Genomic DNA, 21,208 nt, shown 5'->3' with positions numbered 1-21,208 from the left:
GTTCATCCCTGTCATTACATGCTTAAAGTAGAGATCAACTCTTCCTTCCTGTTCATGCAGCTCTGGGAAAACTGGTTGTACTTTGTTCAGAGAAGAATAAACAGCAACCACTAACATGGTCAGCTCATTCCTACCATCTGTCAGCTCATTCCTTCATCTGTCAACTCCTTTTGCTGCTTATTTGCTGGCGAAGAAACTCAAACCAAAGGTCCTTTGGGAGATGCAAAGACAATAGAAAGAAACATTGGCCTGGTGTCTGATGTTACCACGAAGAGCTGGCCAGTGCACATAGAAATATTGGACTTACGATGGAAAATTTAATGGTGAATATTGCAGGAATAGAACCTGTGCTTCGAAGGGCTTAATTGTCCGTCGTTTTCCAGCACGTTCCTCCCCCTGGAGGAGGGTACTGGTCACAGCATCTCCCCCAGTCATTCCCCGTTTTCGATTCCCAATCCCAATTTACAGATTTACAAATTTAGACAGTGCTTCCCATCTGAGTAGTCCTGATGTGGAGTACAATTCACAAGACACTGGCTGTCCAATCCTTCCTGGAGTTCTTCCTTAGGTGCATTTTGGCTCTTCCCTCTTGCACAAGAAATATCCCGGTTCACTCACAAGCTGCCACTGCTCCGTGCAGCTGCTGCTTGTTATCAAGAGGTTTGTGTGAAACAAAACCTAGTTATAAAAGAAGGGAAAAAATGTGGATTCCCTAGGGCTGGGCATGAGGCTGTGGGACTGTCTCAAACCCCTGGAGATTAATTTCTGATTCTGCAAACAAGCTCTGAATGAAAAACTTTGCCTGCTGGAGTCAGCTACTCCCACCACAATTAATGTGTAGGAACTCATATGTGGAGGTTGTGTCTCTGGAGGTATTGTGATGGACCACTGTCACTGCAGGAAACCTAGAAAAAGTGGCATAGTAAGTGGGCATAAATTGGAAAAATTAGGCTGTTTTCAGTGAATTTACTGAAATGACCTTTCAGTAACCTTTTCAGTGAATTTATAAAATGACCTTTCATTGTCGTTTTATAAATATTCAGATTTACTGATTAGCCATCCAAGCAAAGGGGTTTGCAATGGAAGCAATACAGATCAGGGAGACAATGTATGTGAGTACCAGGAGAGCTCATGCCACAGCAGCATCAAGCATAGGGTTCTGTAATTTGAAAGTTTGGGTATCCATCCCTATTGCCCTAACCTGAATTTGTTTTGCAGTGGAACTCAGCTGGTTTTGAAACGGAAAGACAAAAGAACTTACCGATAGCACAAGGAAAAAGGCACATAGAGGGTGTGCAAGAAGTGTTTAAAGACACATTCAACAACTGGTATTCAGACATGAAGAAGAAATTCTGCAGTAAGCACAGGTAAGACAAGCTGTTCTATACAAGGGAAAAAAAAAAAAAAAAGGTGGTTGAGAGCTAACAGCACAGACAGTCTCTTTTTCCAGAAGTTTGTAACTAAAGTGTAGAAATTTCATATAGGGAAAACCAGGGACATTAGGAACATAAAGCTGCCAGTCTCCTCCAGGCCAGAATTGCCACAAAATGACATTTTGAAACTTGATAGAAATACTGGAAAGCAGGAAAGAGATGGCCACAAAGCTAACTTCAAGTATATCCAGGATGCTGTTCCAATGGACAGAGAGTGTTCAAAGCTGGAAATTTGAGTCCAAATATATAAATAGCATGACAACACAGTGTGCAAAAAGCACCTAAAGGAACACTGCAAACAGGCCAATAAAAGACTTGGTGATGTACTGATCTCAGGGTCCAGAGGTGTCATTACAAAATCATGAAGTGTGGCCTCACTTTTCCTTACTTGAGAACACACATGCAAATTACTGCAGGCTGCATTAACAAGCACATGTGTACCTGAGACTACAGAAAAACGGAACACATGCCAAGCTAGCAGCCAAATGTGGGTTCAAGAGTCACAGACAGTAGGGGAAGGTTCTGGATCACATTAAACTATGAGATCTTGTTGTTGTTAAAAGATGAGCAAAATTGGGAAATGCAAGAAAAGTGTTCACGCTTTGCTGAGTTTTCAGATCTGAGTCTGCTAAATTAATGTTTTAAGTAAAATAACACAATTTTATAATATGTTTTCAACTAGTCATTTTACAGTTTTCCACAGATGGTCTGAAGTATGTATGAAAATATAATACAAATGGAAAATTCCATGCCTTTAGAGCATCCTTACATGCTCTCTCATATGCACCTCCTGCATGTCCTGCAGCAATAGTTTAAATGTTACAATTTCATGACCACTGGTGGTTTTGTGGTGGTGAAATGAAGCTGGAGAAGTGGAAGCAAAAGAAACAAAGCAAGAAAGAGTGATGTTTCTAGTAGGAAAACAGAGTGTGCAAATGCAAGGGACTTGCAAGGAAAGTAAAAGAAGCAGAGGAGGTGATGTTAGCAGCACTCAGTTCATCTAGGAAAGGATAGGGGTTGGCTGAGATGCAAGGTGGAGAGACATCCATCAGTAGTGGGGACCAGCAGAGCTGTAGATGTTAGCTGAAGCCCTCCAAACAGATGAGGTGCTCTCCAGAAGGTCACCCAGGAGACATTTGTGAGGAGAGGAAGGAGTAGATAGGCTTGCTGGAGACTCCCCTGTGGAAAGGGCAGGGAACAGATGAGGGCAAGGAAGGATGAATAATGTGCCTGGGGTGGGAATAGAAGGAGGACACTGAGGTCCTGGTCCAAGGGTCTTTGTGGAAAGAAAGAAGGCAGCAGAGAAGAAAAGTAATTCCATAAGACAGGAAGGAATACAGCTTCAAAGGGAATTTGCAATTAATGGCACCAGAAGCAGCAACACAACCAGAGGGATGGGGATAGAGATGGAGGAGTGAGAGGCTGTGAAAATTAATGTTGCAATCACTGGAATAAAGGTATAGATCAGGCTTGTTAGGCTGAGGGTAGAGTTAGCTGTGGTGCTGGATTTTCCCATTCAGAGAACAAAGAAGAAGAAAGGGTGGGATTTAGGGACAAGGGGAAATTATAAGGTGCTTACCTTGGAAGTCTTGATAAAGGAGCCTGGAGGAAAGTGAGGATTTGGAGCTGTGAAGGATTGAGTAAGGCTAAAGGAGGTGGCAGAAGATACAGTTTCTAGGGTATTTGGATAAGTAGGAGCAGAGTAATTCTGTTGACTGTGTAAGAGCCAGGGAGAGTCCAGGAGAGGAACAAGCCTGGCTCAGACCTGGGAGAAGCTGGCAGTACCCCTGCACAGGGGGAGAAGAAAGAGAAGACCTATGTGAAGAAGTAACATGAGGTGGTAGGCAAGGGGTCTAAAGAGAAGGAAACTGTAGGAGGACTGGGAGAGAGGATGGAGCAAGAGGTGTTAGGAGAGAGCACAGACGATGGGAGTAGCAGGGAGATAAAGAGGAAGGAAAGGGTAGAGCAGTGCAGCAAAGCTTTGTGTAGCTGAGGAGTGCAAGAGAAAAGGGGATTGGAGTCAAACAGCAGAGGTAGTGTGAAGGTGGAAAGGATGGAGAGATGGAATTATTCCAAGGTGGGAGGGAAGAAGATAGACAAATGAATAGGCAAATTATAACTAATGCAATAATTAACTGCTACAGCAGTAATCTGATTGTCACCCAAAAAAGAGGATGAGGCAGGGAGTTCGTGAGTGAGGGGGAGGCATGATCAGGCTGGCACAGAAGCAGAAGTGGGCTGAGCCCAGTGGGGTGCAGAGGCAGCGTGGCAGGGAGCAGCAGGAGCAGATGCTGGGGCTGTAGTTCCTATGGCAACATAGGAAGGCAAATGCAACAAGTGTGCCAACGTGGCAGCGTTAGCAGGGGACAGCTCGGTGCCTTTCTGTGTCACACTGCTCAGGGTGGGAGCAGAGCCGAGCACCATCCCTGGCCACCAGGACAGCATGGCTCTGCCCCTGCAGAAACCAGCACAAATTATGGCAGGTTTTTACTGCTGTGAAATGGGTGTCTTGTGCTCTCTTTCTCCAATCCTAGGAATCCCAAAGCGCAGCAGAGTGAGAGCTGCTGAGCATCCTGCCAGCAGTGAGGGGCCTGTGTGGCCCATGGCGAGGGGACAGCTCTGCAGGGAGCGATGGGAGAGTGAGCATCCCCCCTCCTCATGCCCATGTGCCGTGGGGCTGGGGGCTCAAATCTCCCATGCCCTGGCTCAGCATGGCCTGCTGCAGCTGGCACATACCTCCAGGTGCCTGCAGTGTGTAGGTGCCCTCCAGCAAGGCTGTCATAGTGAGGCCAGTCTGCCTACAGCAGGCAGGAAAAGCACATGGCTTTCACAGGATGGGGCCTTATTTTTCACTCATAAATTTTGGCAGCGTTTTCCCTTCCTTTCCTATAGAATCTCTTGTAATTAATCAGCAGTTTGAGTCTGCAGCTACTCCACACCATTGTGCTCATGTCCTACGCTAAACAGCTGGAGACAGAACATAAAGGCAAATTTTCCTATAGCTCTGACGCTCGGACAGAAAGAACACCCCTGCGGGGCGAGCAGCAAGGATGCAGCTCCATTTATCCTGCCCTGCCGGAGATCCATCCCGCCCGGCAGCAGCGCTCGGCTCTCCGCGGGCTCGCAGCTGCGTCCAACAGCAGAGGGAGCTCCGGGAGAGGAAGAGGAGCAGGCGAAGCTTGGCAGGAGCAGCCCCGGGAAGGAGGGAGGCGGGCTGGGGTGGACGGAGGTAACTTCAGGCTGCTCTGCTGCACCAGGTAGGGAGCTTTGAACAGCGTGAATGGATGAAGGAAAAAGGGGCTTCAGCGTGGGAGTAGTTGAAAAGCAGCCACCATGGAAACAAAATGCCAGGAGAACTTTAGGTATAAAAAAACAAGAATGAGACAATCAAAAGATGTGTCTGGGTGCTCTTTCTAAGATTTAAGACTTAGGCTAACTTCAGGGCATCTTGTGCTAAATAGCTGTAAGGAGGAGAAGGGTATCTTAGTTACTTGGAGAGTGGGTTTTGTGTATTTAAGTGCTAAAAGGTCTGGCTGTATTTTTTCTGAGGAGAATGCCCTGTGTTGAACACTGTTGTCACATCAAATTAATTTCAGAAAGTTTCAGTGACATTTTGAGAAACTCTGGTGCCATGGGTTCACACCAGGATCAAAGGAAGGCAGTGAATATGCCTTTGTGGCAGTGGAAATGCACCCACTGGTAGCTGATGGCCATTTCTGCCACACTGGGGATGACAGCAATACCAGCCAGCCACATCACAGCCCTTACAAAGCCAGATCGTGGCTATGACTCTAGCCACAGGGATCAGAGCAAGGAAACAAATGTGTTGGTCTTTCCATCCCTTGTTCTCCGTGGTCCCGGGTGCAGCACAAGAGCGGGCATGATTCATTCCATGGTGTCCGGGCAACCCAAGGGAAAATCGCCTGCTAATTTCAGTTTCTGATGTCAGAACGTATAATTAACCTGACAAAGCAAAACGTTATTTTAGGTAAAGGCGTGATCAGACCTTCCTCCTCCCTCTACCTATTTCTAAATGGTAATAAGTTGAAGGTGTTTGAGGCTGGGGGAGGTATATGTTTTGTGGTGGCTATACAGTGTTGGCAGTGAATTTGCTGCACTTATGCCCTCTAATGTATAAAAATATTACCAGTGCTTTCTCCAATTACTTTATATTCAAGTTAAATGGAGAGAAAACAAATTATTTGGACATTAGAGTAACCTTCTTACCTGTCATTGCATGTGTGTGCAACACTCCTCCTTTGTATCAGTGTTTGGAACAGGAGATTTGAAATTAGCATGCTGAATGCCATGGTGGCTGTGCACAGGAATCACAGGAGTATTTGGAATCTTTAAGGTGTGTATTGTTAGAGTGGATAGTGTGATGCTAGACTGACAGTGGATATTTAATTGTAGAAGCTTTAGTGACTGGAATACTTTGGTTTACTGTTTCAAATACTGTATTTGAAAAAGTGTTGGGAAAAGGATTTCAGAGGTGAATTTATGTCATGTTGTTGCTATGTTTTCCCTTGGGTAAAATTGATAGAATGGAGCAATTGATTTTGTTTGATCTATAATATATACACATAACTAGCAGAATGTGCTGCATTTAAGGTAAGAAGATTAATATAGCCCATTTCAAGCAAAACTTCTTTTAGTGCTGTGTTGGCAAGTCTGGGTTCTGTAGGCTCCCAGGCACAAAAAACCAAACAAACAACAAACAAAAACCAAACAAACAAGCAGCCCTTTTGCAGTTCTTGAGGTGGGAAAAAAGCTCTAAGTACATCTGGGTCCCTGATTATGGAGCTCCATGTTAAAACAGGAGTTCTACAGTCTCCTTCTACAGAATGACTAGTGGTTTCTTTGCTCCATGGTAAAATAGGAAGGCAGAGACAAAATGCAGCATGTAAGATATAAATATTACTCCCTTATCTCCCCTCCCCCCCCTCCCCCCCCCCCCCCCGTTTTTGCCTCGTATTCCTCAAATTTGATAGTTTTTGGTGGTTGGGGTTTTTTGTTGTTGTTGTTGTTTTTTTCCAATTTGGATTTGGGTTGGGTTTTTTTGGGAGAGGGGTTGTTTGTCTGGATTTTTTCCTGATCTAGTTGGGTGAGTCCTTAATCTTTAGCCATTTGAATGACTGGAGATCAGTCATTTGCAGGCTCAGAGCATTTTGGTCCCACATACGTTCTTTCTTTTTCCTCCTGCTGCTCAGAAAGCTTTGCCCAGCTGTGCACCTCATTACGCCCTTGTGGCTAGGCTATTTTAAGGAAACGTATTCCAAAGGAATAACAAAATCAGCAAGGTCTAACTATGGTACCAGTGTGATTGGGGAAGTAAAGGTTAAGTGCTAGCACAGGTACAGCTTAGCACTCTGAAGATAACTGGCTTGCCATTTCTTTAAAGGCCACCATTGTCCTAGATCCAGGTAGGGCACTTAGGTTTTGTGTCACTCCGTTTGCACATGGAGCCACAGCCATTTCAGTGAGAAAGCCAATTGAGATCTGAAGGGGAAAGAAGGGCTTTCAGGCATGATTTGAAGAAAGAAATAATACACTGAAATGTCCCTGGGAAAGCAGGGAAACTGTTCCAGAGAGCAGGGTAGACAAAGTGTGACATCTGAAAGGTTCTTTTGGTCTTACCCTGCTAATTCTGACTATGACAGCTTTTAAATTTTTATTTCCTCTACAGTTTTCATGTTTAGCATTTAGTAATTGTGGAAATGGTGTTGAGTGGAAGAGGCAGAGATCATAGAAGCAAGTAAAGTGCAAAATCAAGAAAATAGGAAGAGCTAAGTAGATTAAGTAGACTGGCACAGATGAACCCCTCCTCCCAGCCCGCTGGCTCTCAAGATCTGAAGGTACTCAACATCTCAGCAGTGATTCCTGCCTGGGCACTGAGTATACACACCCATATTACCAGACAGTACATTTAACTGACACAGGCTCTATCTTGGGCTGGCCAAGCAATGCACAACCATATTCTTGCTTCTGCTAAAGTAAGTTCTGCCCTGGCAAGCTGCCAGGGTGAAGGGCAGGTTTGCCTGCAGCTCAGTTTATGGCCTTCCTGCCATGCCTCCCATCTCATATGATGCTCTGTGTTTTGTGACTTTATAGTCCTTTATTGATAAGTACAGAATGAAACAGATTGGCCATCTGTTTGTCTATCCACTGGATGAAATTTGAGAACTCCTGAAAACTAGGTCTTCTGAGTAATCAGAAGCAGCCAGCATGTGTTCCTGCCATCACTTGAAAAACTTTGCTGAGCTGCAGTGTGATAACACAGGCTGCTTGCAATGCACACCATCATGGCTGCTGCTCTTGTTTCAGAATACAAAAAGGTACTTGCTAAGAATGAGGCCATCCCCCAAATTTTTAGAAGTGGAACTGCACATTGGGTGGCTGACATATTATCACAAATGAAACAAAAGAACTGGTGAGCACATTGTGGAGTTATGGATGTAAGTAGAAACTGCTGTTTATCTAAAACAGTAATTCATTCCTTTTTCCAGCACAAAGACAAGGTAAGCAGTGATTTATTTCCATCCAGGAAGTTCAGAAGCTGGGAGAATTCTAGCCAGAATAGGCTGGCTTGCAAGGCCTTTAAGAGTAATTGTGTTTTTAATACAGAGGCTGCTGTGCCAGGTGATTGAAGACAAGCATAATAGCAAAGTATCTTCAGAAACATTGATAACACAGGTCTGGATAATTGTTTATAATGGAGTCATATAATGGCAAAGAAAGTTGGTTAGCAGGAATTTAAAAAAGAAATTGATGGAATTACTAATTAACCTAGTAGGGACAGGGTTTTGCAATGCTATTTATATTGGAAAAAACATGCTTTTTTTTCTTTTCTTCAATTTCTTTGGGATTGTCAGTAAAAATGTATCAAAAGGAAGACTGTCTGATAATTTGATTAGACTTTCTGAAAGCTTTGGCAGTTTGTCCTGGTGATGGGCAGACTGAGCTGCAGCAGTGTGGTAGCACAGGATCACAGCCCTGGGGCTTCTCCTTCCCTGTCCTCTCTGAGACAGCAGAGCCCACACCTCACAGCTGGCTCTCCATGGAACAGGCTCTCCACAGCCAGCTGTGGGCATGTGCAGAGCAGGCCCTTGCCAACATCTGCTGGCAGGACAACAAACCAGCTGCCAGCACTTCGCCCAGTTGTGCCTGGGAGGTCATCCTCACTGCCACTATGGTGGGTGTGTGGCACAGGGGTGGCACTAATGCCCCTGGGGGTGGTGGTGGCAGATGGGGGCTGACAAATCTGACTGCAGCCCCAGCCCCATCGTCCTGCCCATGTGTCCTGGGTGAACACCACGGGCTGAGCTGTTCAGCACTTAGAAACACTCTTTCTGTAAAACAGGTGGCCAGTAGCCAAGAGAAGTGACTCATGTGCATCCTCCTCCTTATTTAAACTGGAGTCTTCCCCTTCATGCTTTGCCCGTTCCATGGAGCCAAATTGGTGTTTCTGGAGGGGGAAAGCCAATTCCCTGCCTGTGCCTCTTCTATGTAGCTGTCCATACTTCTTCCCGAGTAACTGCTACCTCATCTACTTCTTAATCATAGAATCATAGAATACTTTGGGTTGGAAGGCATCTTTAAAGGTTATCTTGTCTAATCCACATTATCAAAATTCCTCTTCATCTTAAAGTTGCTTGGAACAAAATTTTGTCAGCCCACTCAAAGCCAGGACTGAAATATTTCCCAGTATGGAATTTTATCACTGTTTTCTGAGGAGCCACTGGTGCACTCTATTTTTGACACCATCTCTTCCTTACGTTCACCTTCTGCTGGTGTTTCTTTTGCAGCTGGCTCCCTTGGACTGAACCTGCTGGACAATGTCATACAGATATATATGAGATGCACAGTATGGCTGCTTGAGTGAAAGAAGGAAAGTACTGGAAATCATCTCAGAATAAATAGTTAGCTTTCCACCTGGCCAAAACTGTAACTCTGTTGGAGGGCTGATATTTTCTAAAAATTTTTAATGATATAAGAATGAGGATAACAATAAGGTTGAAAAATATGACATATTTGGCTACTCAAGGTTATGGAATTTGAAAAATTGAAAGTAAAATGCAGTTGTAAATCCAAACAGGATTGGTTTATCCTGTGAGGCATGTGGCTGCATTGCTATTGCTTGTTAATGTAATCACTAACTCAGTTCTCTGAGCCACAAATCAAAATAACAATATTAGTTTATTTAATTGTAAAGGGCCAATGTAAAAACTGTGCAAGTGGAAAAGAGCCATTTTCCCCCCATAGCCTCTGTTTCCTTGCATCTTTTTTATCACATGGAGTAACGTGGGAGTTGGCTGCCTTGTACTTTTGCCTATAGACTATAGCAGGATAACAGAACAGCTGGGATTTTTATTTGCCCCAAACTGAGCTCTTTTAAATTTATAATTTCCCTTCTCTCTTTTCTGTCCCACCTCAGCATGTCCTAGGTGGTCAGAGCCAGAAAGAGCAAGGTAGAAAGAGCTGCCCAAAAGTACTCAAACTTGAGCCTGGGGAAGACCAAACCTGAAACAGTGGGAGAGGTCTCTACTAGAAAAGCTTGAAAGAGAGGGTGTAGAGAGGTTTAAATTAAAACCCATTTGCGTTGCCTTTAAATACATACCAAAACAGTGGAAAAAAAAGATCCAAACCAGAACAAAAACCAAACAACTCAGCATATGTTCTGTAGGAGGTGAGTCTTCACACTCCTGTTTGCCCCGTCGGAAAGGGAATCTTAATTGGATCCGGATCTGCCCAGTTCCAGGTGTCTTCTCTCTCAGGTCCCCAGAGCCATTTGTTTGTTTTGCTGGTGTGCCTCAGCTTGGCAAAGTATCTTGATTGCTAAGTGAATGTGGATTCAGCCAGCTCTGACCAGCTCTGGCATCTGAAAAAATCCTTTTTTCTTCCGCTTGGATTTCTCTGCCAGCTGCCTTCGAGTCAGGATTTCCCAGCCAGCAGCTCTTGTTATTATCTGTTTTCACTTGCCTTGATGTTTACCAGATTGGACTGCTTTTATCTCTATTAACCCTCCCTCTCTGTGGAGTCCCAGTATTACACACCCTGTGTGCCTTGGCCACTGGGTCAGAGCAGAAATAAGTAAATAGATAATAAAATCACCTTCTTGAGAAAACAGTGAGGTCTAAAATATTGGCCAAAAGTAACACAAGTGATGATGATCTCAGGGAAGAAAATAGCTAAAAGGCCAAATGAAGGTATTAAAAATCAAAGCTTAAAATAATTGACTCATTAGCTCATTAGACTAAATCTGAGCTCTGCTAAAATTCCCCACCAGATGAAAACTGGTATGAAAATAGTGCTGAACAGCTGAGAGCAGGACAAGCTGGCCTGATTTTTCCTGGTCTCAGAGTGAATTGTTGCTAAGAAGTGCTTTCATTTGTAACCTTAGATACGTCATACAGTCATTTAGACCAGAAGGTCTGATTAAAAATGCATCTAAAAATGTAACAGGGAAATTCTCAATCTTTAAAGGGCCATAAAGCTATTCTGAACAAGCACCAAAAATCACTTCCCATCTCCTCCAGTCCTTGAAAACATGGGGAGGAAATAAAATATGGAAAAGATAAGCTCGTTTTTTTTGTTTTTATTTTTAATTCCATTCTTCATCATGGCCAATATACTTTCAAAGGCAAGAGATTACATTTAGTTAAAAAGACCCGCATGTCTGGTCACGTGTCAGTTCAGTGTTTAAGAAATATTTAAGGATATCGGTGGCTTTTCAGTTAAAGGAGGAAAAAAATGTTCTAGGGGATTTCGGGTGAGGATCGGGGTCAGTTCGGCTTCTTCCTCGGTGTCCTGTGTTCAGCCTCTGGAGCCGCCGTGGAAGAATCCGTGCGTGCGATCCCAGCGGTGCAGCCCCCGCCCCAGCTAAAGCTGCCTTCGACTTTTTGGTTCCCTCAACGGCTCAAGACAGACAAATGAAATAACTTCCCTCCTTCCCCATGATAATATTTTAATAATGAAGCCACGCAATATGAACTTGTCGCTGCTTTATTTGGCTCACGCACGACGTTCCATTTACCTACGCACCGCGAACACCCCTCGGGCTTTGCCGCGCCCCGCGGACACTTCCAGCGCCCCCGCTCAGCCCCGGTGGTCCCGGCCCGCGGCACCTGAGCGCGGCGGCTGCGCGGGGGGCGAGCGGGCGGGGCCGGCCCGGCCCGGCCCTCACATGCGCGGCGCCGCGGGAGCCATTGGCCGCCGCCCCGCCGGCCCCGCCGCCGCCGGCAGCCGGTGCTGTCCGCACGCCGAGCCATGCGGGTGCGCGCTGCAGGACGCTGCTAGGAGCCGAGCCCGCCCCGCCTCTGCCCGCCCGCATGGCAGCTCCGTGGGACTGACCGCCGCCGAGAAGCTCTGCGCTCCCGCCGCACGCACGGCTCGGCTCGGCTCGGCCGGGCGGCTCTCGGGGTCCGCAGCCCGCAGAGCCGTCCCTGAGGTGAGGCGTGCGCGGGGCCGGCGGGAGGCGGTCGGGCAGGCGGCGGAGGGGCCGCGGGGAGGGGGCGGCATCCTCACCGGCACCCCCTCCCCGCGCCTTCCCTCGCGCTCCTCTTTATCTTTTTCTGCGCGCAGACCGGCCTGGGCCGGTTCGCCGGTGCTGCTGCCAGCCCGGTGTGCCTCGGCGGGACCCCGGGGCCGGCTGCGCTCGTCGCGCTGCTCTCCCGCGGGATGCGCATCCACGCAGGATGGGCCCGCATGAGCGGGGGGCCAGCGGCGAGAGCGGGGCTGGGAGTGCGGCGTGGTGCTGGGGAATGCGGCTGGAACTGCGAGCCCCTTTTGAGGCCAGTGGGGTTGGATCCGGCCCCTCTGGGGGCCGCCAGCTGTGCGGGTTTTGTATGGGGTCAGCTGTGCGTCGTGTTCCAGCGCACGCAGATTAAAGGGGCCCAAGCCAGTCAGTAAAGCACATCTTCAGGGCAGAACCAGCCCTTGTCAGATAACCATCTCTGTTTTTTCGAGGCGCGTCTCCTCCCTTCCCTGGCTCCCCAGTACGTGGCAATACCGACTACCGCTCCTTTAGGATCCCTGAGCTTGGCACAGCAGCTCCTGTATTGCAACCTGCATTCCCCTCCCCGTCACAAGTGCTGCTGCTGCTCTCAAACAAATACGAATTCAGGCGCAGAAGGCTTGTGACTTGCCCAGCATCCTTTAGGAGAGCTGGTCTGCGGTCACTGGGGGGATTCAGGCTCTGCGTTTCCAGCACGCCTGCAGCCCGTGGCACTTTCTCCTCTGCATGTTCCCAGTGTGTAGGAGCCATGAGATCGGTTACTCAGACTTGAAAATGGAGGACGGTAGTGGTGGTGGTGTTGTTTGGTGGATAAGTCTTAGCAGTACTTCCTGTAATGGTGGTGCTGAAAGTGATGTTTTACTTGACTTTGCTGCTGGTGCAGAGAGCTCTTTAGGGTACCTGCTGCTCGTAAGCTTTGCCACTTACAGCTTTAAAACAATCCCCTAACACTACAGGGAAGTATCTGGTGTTTTTTCAGCATTATGTCTGTCACCGTGATAGGACAGGATAGTGTTTTCTGCCTGTAAAACTGAAGGTGGGGAGTGGCAATGCCTGCTTGTTTGGGAGAGAGGGCTTTAGGATGGGAGAAATTTGCATGAACAGGGCTGAGATTTTAAACCCGCAGCTCTGAGCTATCAAAAAAGCACTCTCATGCCAGATGGGGTAGCTAAGTCCCTTTCTCTGTTTTGTTTTTTTTGTTTTTTTTTTTGTTTTTTTTTTCTTTTATTTCTGACTTGTTTCTTGTTTTTTGTGGTGGTGTTTTGTTTTGTTTTTTCCCCTCACCTCTTCCTGGAGACAAAGGAAACCATCTTTCTTCAAACTTAGGGTAAGGTTAGTGTTGTGTTATTTGCTCTTGATTGCCATCTTTAAATCAATTCACCAAGCCTTACTTGGAGCCAGGATCCTATTCATTCTTTGTGCATTACAAATGCCCTGTAAACCTTTTATTGTTAGTTGAAACTGATTTATAAGGTCCTGACCTAGGAATATGCTTCTGTGGCTATTCTAGGCAGGCATTGCCTTTATAGTAAACTCACTTGGTGCTTTGCCTGTACCTTGCTTAGTGTCAGAAACGCTTGTCTGTTTGCTCTGTCTGTTTCCTTGCACATAATAGCAGGGGATACTAAATAGATTCTGTTATTTGTAATTGTGATGACTTCAACACAAAATATTAAAACTTTACAACAGCTGTGTGATGTTATGCAGGGAAGGAAGCAGCATTAAGCTGTCATTTGTTTTGTAAGATCCAGGTATGCACAACAGATATATCTACCAGTCTTGACATCCTTGAGGGCATGGTAATCTGTCCAGTGTGTTGAGATCTGGAAAAGGAATTCTAACCAGCAGTACCAGCAATGAAGAAAGACTTTGTGCAGCTGTCAGAGGAAGGTAATTATTAATAGGAGCCAACCTCTATAATAACAATGCAGAGAGAGTGAAAGCACCTGGGTGCTTGCCCTGGAAAGATTAACTAGTGAACATTGTACTAACACATAGCTGTACACCTGAAATGTAGCTCTTATACTCCAGTTCTTTCTTAGCCCTTTGTGCCTGTTGCCTCAGTCTCTTGTGTGGCAATACATAAGTGGTGGTACAGAGATACCACAGCTCTGCTTCCTGTTTATGGACACTTTTCTTGACTATGTGCCTGGATAGGGAGGAAAAAAGCTAATGCTGTTTGTGCTGGACTTGCAATAAGTCCTGCCAGTGACAAAAGGATAAGAGAATAAAGGCTAGTGGAGAAAAGGGTACGTCCATCCCTGTGGTCAAAATCACTTGCAGTTATGCATGTTGTGGCTTGGTGCAATTTTATAAGGGAAGTTTCCTGCGTTGAAGTTGGTTCTTTTAAATTCTCTAGGTTTTCCCATTTCTTCTGTGTATTGAGGTCCCATTCAGAGTGTGTTAAAGCCAGTGGCAGTGAGTGGGTTTTGAATCAGGCCCCATAGGCAAGCTGAGTTTCTTACCTTCTCCGTGTTCTCTGATGGCACAGTGGCTGTGTCAGCTCCTGCTTGTGCTGCGTTCCCGAGGGTTGGCAGAGTGCTGGCTCAGCACCTCAGCCCAGCCTCTCCCTGTGCCTTCTGCTGCACCCCTCAGAGCCAGAGGGGAGCTTGGGTGCAGGGGCACTGTGATTGCTGAGTTAGTGTCCTGAGGCTTACAGCACTTCATCTCTGTGGGGCTGCTGAAGGCTGATTTCCTGAGAAGTACCCTGAGTCACAAGTGGGGGAATATAAGGAACTCAGTAAACAAGTTTCTCAACTGGATTAAAAAAAAAGGGAGTTCCAGTGTAAGTATTTTACAAAATAATGAACTCCGAAGGTTTTCATTTCCTTTCAAAAAAGCAGTTTTTATCTTCCAATTCACGAAGTTGCTGTAGGTCCCTAAATATCATAAAACACAATTAGCAATTTTTATACTTAGATGTTACATATAATAGCACAGTAACATTAAGTGGAAAGAACAAAATTTGGTATTTCAGTTTCTGCTACTTAAATTCTTCCATTTCTTGCTAGCATTGAAATAGGGCTGTAGAGTTCTCCTTTTGTGTTTTTTTTTTCCTTTCTGTTTTATTTATTTATTTGTTGTCTCTTGGCGCTGGGGAGATTATATCCTAACCAACCTAAAAAGAAAAACCTATTGCTGTGTTAAGAAAAATGGAAATATTTTTCCCCAGAAACTTTACATTTAGGTAAAGACTTGCCTGTGCTTTTGCATAACTGACGTTTTAAGCATGTTTTTTTAACAAGCAATGAAAAGTCTGTGGACTTCACCATGCAAAGACTTGTGTACATGACTAATTTTCCACCTATGTATGGTTTCATGAGTCCACATGCATGCATGAGGCTCTCTGGGGTCACGCTAGTGCTGCTTGATCTTGGAATCTATCTGCTTTGTTCTTGGCTGTGATGATGAGCTGCTGTGGGTCCACACAAGACTGAGATATGAAGAAAGGTGTTTGTGAAATGCAGTTCTCTAGCAGTTACCAGCATTATGTTTTGTGAAAGCAGTTGTAATTAGTGTTTAAAGGCTGTCCTGTGCTTCTAACCTTGAATACTTTGAGCTACATTTTTTGACTGCTTGTGTTGGGGATGGGTTTGGCTCAAGACCTTTTAGTTGGAGCAAATTGAGTACAATTTTCTTTTAACCATATAACAAAGAATAGGTACCAATTGCTTGCCAAACAGTTTCTCCCCTCAGAGATTACAAACAAATTTAGGAAAGAACAAAGCCAGGATTTCTAGTGTTTAACTTCTTGAGAATCATCTTGGTTTTGGCATGTGAAAAGGAAAAGTGCGTCACAAGTCAAGTTGGCACCTAATGCCGTCAGTAATACTAATTTCAACATCATTAATTTTAACTGACACTGCTTCAATCTTTCTCTTACCACAAATTTATTTAAACTCTTGAAACTCCTTTCATTTGTTTTTCTATTCTCTCCAGCGGTAGTGAGAACAGGTTCTTGTCCCCCTTCAGGAAATGGATAGGAAGAGAAGTTAAAAGACATTCATGTAGCAGCTGCCAGAATATTGAAGGAGATATCCTTGGAAGGAGAAAGCTTGTTTTCTAGAAATCAAGCCAGCAAAATGCCACTTTTGCCCAACACTTGGAGGCAGGCTGTAGTATGGGAAGTGAGTATGGCTGCACCAAGGACTCGTTTGTTATAACTGTTTTAAAAGAAATACCTTAGTTTTCCTCTCTCTCTTCAAGTATAAATCAGGATACAAAACTGTATTGTTCATGTAGCCTCAAAACTAATTTTCCTTCTTTCCACTTGAGCTCTTTCCTCAGAAGTGATTTGTTCTGAGACCGAAGTAATTGCGACATTCAAGACTTGAGAAGCAGTCGTGGTGTAAAATACAGCCACCCTTAGGGAGGAGGAAGGATGGTTGTTGCTCAGATATTTTTTCTTTTTGGAGGCCCTTCTTTGTTAAAGGTAACTCTGATTAAGAAGTAGTAAGAAATAACAAGGCTGAAAGCGTGTGGCATCCAGCAGTGAGTGAGGATAGCATTTGTGTTTACTCATCATAGTCTTGCTTTTTGTATTGTGTGATCAGTAAAAGAAGAAATATCTGATTCTTGTGATTTGCCTTACTCTTTGTTAGTGTTTAAAAAAAAACCCAAAAACCCTCTGTATATGGTCTTTTGTCAAAAGTTAGGCATCTCAGGTGTTCTGTCTTATGATGATCTACTTTGAAGACCAGAGAATCGCAGTGGAAGATTTCTCAGACCTAAGGAATGGCCACTACACATAATTAAAGGCTGTTGTTACCTTTTCCTATCAGATATCTCTTCAAACTGTTTGCTGTGTTTATAAATTCTGGGAAAAAAATGCACAGTTCTCAAACTGGAGTTTCAAAAGCTCTCTATTCATTTGATCAGGATTTTTCTGAGTTGTATCTCCTGATGAATTTCCCTGCATGGTTAGACCATGGATAAAGCAGACTAAAGTGTCTGTTGCTGTTTTAGATGTCTTCTTACCTGTGACACTGACATGGAGCGGGTAAATATGATGAGACTATCTGCTGGATACAGTGGTGCTCAGGATGAGCCCCCTCCCTGCATTCATTATGTAAAGATCCACAGAGAAAGGAAAAAACCCCTTACATGAAGGTTCTTCATAGTCCTGATGAAGCAGTGAGACAGGCTCCTGCCTGTCCTCGTGCAACCTAATGGCTACAAAGTCACAGCCAAGATACAGGTTGTCTTTTTTTCCCTCTCTTGAACTTCATTCTTTGCAAGTCAGCATTGAGATAGTTTCTTTATAAAAGGTATTCCTGATTGCCCTTGGGTCCTACAGAAGCCTGGGCTGCCACACCTATAATGTTTTCAAGTCTGGCCAATTGCACAGATACCAACATGCCTGTTAAAAGCTGTGTGGAAAAAAAAATTGAAGCACTTTACTCTTGCTGCAGTGATTTTCCAACCTGAGATTATAGCTTTAAGACAGAACCAGTGCACAGGATGTGTACATGAATATGATGTCTGAATATTTACCTGTTTTTCATCTGTTGCAGGATAGCAAGGAAAGGAAGCTTACATGCTTTCAGCTGCTGTGAGAACTTGTATAAAAAATGCAGATGGCTGCAATTACCCCAGTGCAGGCTTGCTGAATCTGTGTGTGCTAGGGATGGATATATTTGATGTGTGCACATAAAAAGTAGATTTTTTTCATGTTCTGTCAGTAAAAGGTATGGTTTGTTGTCTGTCTCAAATACACTGATTAAATAACCGAGCTTATACAACACGGATTTGTTAATCATTGAAAATAACCTTTCGGTTCAAGAGCTTCCTCTGTGAGAATTAATATTTTATACAGAAGTGTTATGTAATAGACATTTTGTTGCCTTTGCAGTCCTGCACAGAGGAACGTGGTGTTAGGCTGATGTAGTTTGGGTTGTTCTGTATAAATTTGTCCACTAAACCAATGCAAATATCAATGAATAAGGGGGAAAAAAGGTCCATATTGCATATTTGTAAATGGTGGTTTGTGTACAGATCATGGAAAGGGAGGATAGGAATTGCTTTGGCCTGACAGTCTGTGCATTAAAACTTGAGGGAGCAGTGTTAGAGGTAGTGCCCTGGCTTGCTTTGTTTCCAGGCACCACTGTGGTTACACAGGCTTTCCACATGCATTAGCAATTGCCTTCATCAAGGATGCATGGAGCACCAGACTGCTAGGTTAATCTGACTGTGCTTCCAAATACAAACTGAGGAGTCCACATACAGGGCTCCTCTCAGTGGCTGCCATACAGAAACTTTTATGTACTTTCTGACTAATTAAATGAAGAAACAAGGCCTAACTTGCCTAGTTTAGCCGAGGAACTGACAAAAGGGAAGTGAATTTTTTCATGCACTTGAGTTAAGTAATGTTTGATGGTTTATAAGCCATACTAAATTTATTCACAGTTTTGCCTTGTTGGCCTTGATAATAGAGAGGAAGGAAAAACTGGTTTGATGGTTTTGCTCCACTCCTTTTTTATCCTTCTGACAACAAATATATTGGCTCTGGAAACAAGGAAGTGAAGGAATGCAGATACATAAAGGCTTGTTGGTGCTGCAGAAATTGTGAGCTTAACCAGTGTTGGTGTCCCAATGAAAAGTAGGTAGGAAAAAAAAAAAGAAGTGGACTGAGAGGAACAAAATTGTGCTGATAATCATTCAGAAAAGTGAAAAATGCACAGGTTTGGACAAGAATATTTTTCCAATGTTTAAAACTTGTATTTACCCTATGTTTATTTTTACTGAAAGTTAATGTCGTATGTGCTTAGATTGAAAGGTGAGTTTAAGAATGTCTTTCTTAGCATTGATCAGTTTAACCCAAACAGATTTTAAAGAAAGAAACCACTGAGGCCTGAGTTACAGGAGAAAAAAGATAGTAAAGCCTGAAAATAAAAACATGAGAAACATGCAAAAATACAAAAGAAAATAGTAATACTGAGACAAAGAAAAGGAGATAACAAAACTATGGAGAGAAGTGTGAGTAAATAGAACATAAAATTAAAAAATGTGTGGTTATATATGCTGTCCTGCAAGTGGAAAGTGTATGAATTCTGTTTGTTTGAGGGTGCCTCATTCCAGAAACAAGGCTTTTGTGCTCACAGTGGAATGGCCAAGTTTTCCCTGTTTGGAGCTAGCTTGAAGCAAAGTATTTGAAAAAAATTCATTGCATGAAATGTAATGGGTGTCTAAAGCTCACGGGCTGAATTAGCACAAGCCTAATGGTTTGCACGTGCCTCATTTGTATTTTAGGATTGCAGTGTGTCCATGTGCCCAGTGGCCCAGGGCAGCCTGGAAACAGGCAGTGGGTGTGCAGCTGGTCAGTGTGAGCAGCAGAGTGCCCCTCTCTGCTGTTCCTTCTGTGCGTGAAGAGAGGAAGGTGGCCCTCCACACTCCCACAGCTGCTGATTTCTGTCACCTCGTTCATGATGAGGCTTCGTCAGTGTCTGATTATTTACCCCTTTGCTGTTTGAACTTGTAAAATCTTAGCTCTGGTTTGCTCTCTGCTGAAGAGTGTGATACCAGAGCTTGCAGCATCAGCTCCCTCTCTGCTGCCTGTGTGAAACAACGAGTGAGCTGCAGCAGTGAGGAGGTTTGCCTGCTTCACCAGCAAGGTTTGGTTTGTTGATGTCTTTGCTCTATTCCTGCTGTCTGCAGCGCAAGAGAGGAAGTGGGGAGGAGTTGCACACAGCCTCTGGCTCATGGATGGGAGAAGAGGGGGTGGCCACCAAGAGAAGGGAGGAATTACAAGGAGCTCCCAAATTAAGCTGGGTGTTGGGTGTCATGTGAAAAGCAGGGCCTAGAATGGACAATGAGCTCTGCAGGGAGTGGCAGTGGGATCCTGTAGGCTCCCATGCAGCAGGAGCAGTGCCTAAGGTGCTTTCCAAGGGGAGTGTGGTTTCAAGACCAGCTGGAGCAAATTTGAGCTTGCACTGCTGTTGAAAGGGGAAGTCCTGCCTTCCAGCCCACCCTCTGCTGTGGGCAAGATGCCTTTCCCAGGCACATACCGTGGAGAGAGCAGGAATGTTAAGTAGCAGGGTGGCCACTAATGAGCTTCAGCTAATTGCAAAACTTACTCAGAGATAGCAACAAAATCTGGTACTTATCTGGTTAGGTTACATGCTACTTTTGGCAGTATTTCTACAGGAGGTATCTCTGCTGGGGATTTTTCTTTTCTCTTGATGGCATGACACTTCTCCTGTGTGCTGGTTTGCTGTTTTTCTTAGGCAGCAGCAAAGGAGGAAGATGGCATTTTAACTGAAGAGATTGTCAAATGTCTGCTGTTGTCTGGGTACTTTGAGATATATGTAGAACTGAGAATTATTCAGCTGTGCCGAAATTAAACCTCTAATGACTGGAACTGCTTACTTATTTAATTAGCTGGGGTTTGGGGTTTTTTATTCCAAAATATCTACTTCTTCCCTAAAATACTGTGACTTCCCTCCTTTTCATTTCTTTACAGAATTCATAATGATTTGTTCTAAGTGAATTGTTCAGGGTTTTTTTCAGTCTGTTAACAATGATTATTTCCCTGTTAAAAGCATCAGAAGTATTGTTTTCCTTAATGGAAAAGATGTTTGATCAAGTGACTGTACAAATGGAGGCAGCCACTGTATATAGGACGTGGCATTTGGAGGTTGCATGTGTTATGCCTGAAGTGCCAAGTGCTTGGCTGTGATTCAGATGAAATTGGCACTGGCTGATGCCAACACCCCAATGTAAATGTGGTGTCTTTCCCTATGCTGTAGGGCCCTGAAAGAAAAGTATTGAAGTGAATGAGTGCCAGAGGGGACGACGTTAAGAGAGAAGTGGTGCATGTGCTCCTTATTTAATCTCCTTCGTAGCCACAGTGCCACATACTGACTGTACCAGTGGGTGTGTGTTCTTGTATCAAAGCAGATGTTTCTGTAAAAAAGATGTTGCTTTGTTTTAATAAATTGAGGTTGTCACTTCAAAAGTGGGAGAGGGAGGTGAAGGAAGTAGCATAAAGTGAGAATTTGGCAATTGGGATTTGGAACAAAATCCATGAGGATTTTTGTGGTAAGAACTGCAGGGAAGAATCCTTCACTGGTCTTGGCATTGCCCAAACATCTACTTATGCACTGTTATGATTTATATAAGAAATTCTGCTTTTTCTGCTTTTAGATTGGTTTTGGGGGGTTTTTGTTTTCTTTTGTTTGTTTTAAACCAGAAATTTGTGTTTTGTCATTTGTTATCCTTTACATTTCCTCAGGTGTGATCCAGTCCGTGTGCTCAGCCTGTTGTG

At 44.4% G+C, this 21,208-nt stretch overlaps 1 protein-coding gene across 2 annotated transcripts in view; it reads left to right on the top strand.

Annotated features, from left to right (window-relative positions):
- The first annotated feature begins 11,648 nt into the window (after window positions 1-11,648).
- Window positions 11,649-21,208, top strand: part of LRRC8D (leucine rich repeat containing 8 VRAC subunit D) — a 52,088-nt gene continuing 42,528 nt past the window's right edge. Inside the window, exon 1 of one of the 2 annotated variants that reach the window (XM_058808768.1) lies at window positions 11,649-11,880. The gene's annotated coding sequence lies outside the window, so the exon portion shown is untranslated. The remainder of the gene's footprint in view (window positions 11,881-21,208) is intronic. The other variant, XM_058808769.1, reaches the window with a different exon arrangement.

Source organism: Ammospiza caudacuta, chromosome 7 (assembly GCF_027887145.1).
Source record: "Ammospiza caudacuta isolate bAmmCau1 chromosome 7, bAmmCau1.pri, whole genome shotgun sequence".
NCBI classification, from domain to species: domain Eukaryota; kingdom Metazoa; phylum Chordata; class Aves; order Passeriformes; family Passerellidae; genus Ammospiza; species Ammospiza caudacuta.
Note: the sequence above shows the minus strand (reverse complement) of the source record. Positions and strands in the feature narration are given on the sequence as shown.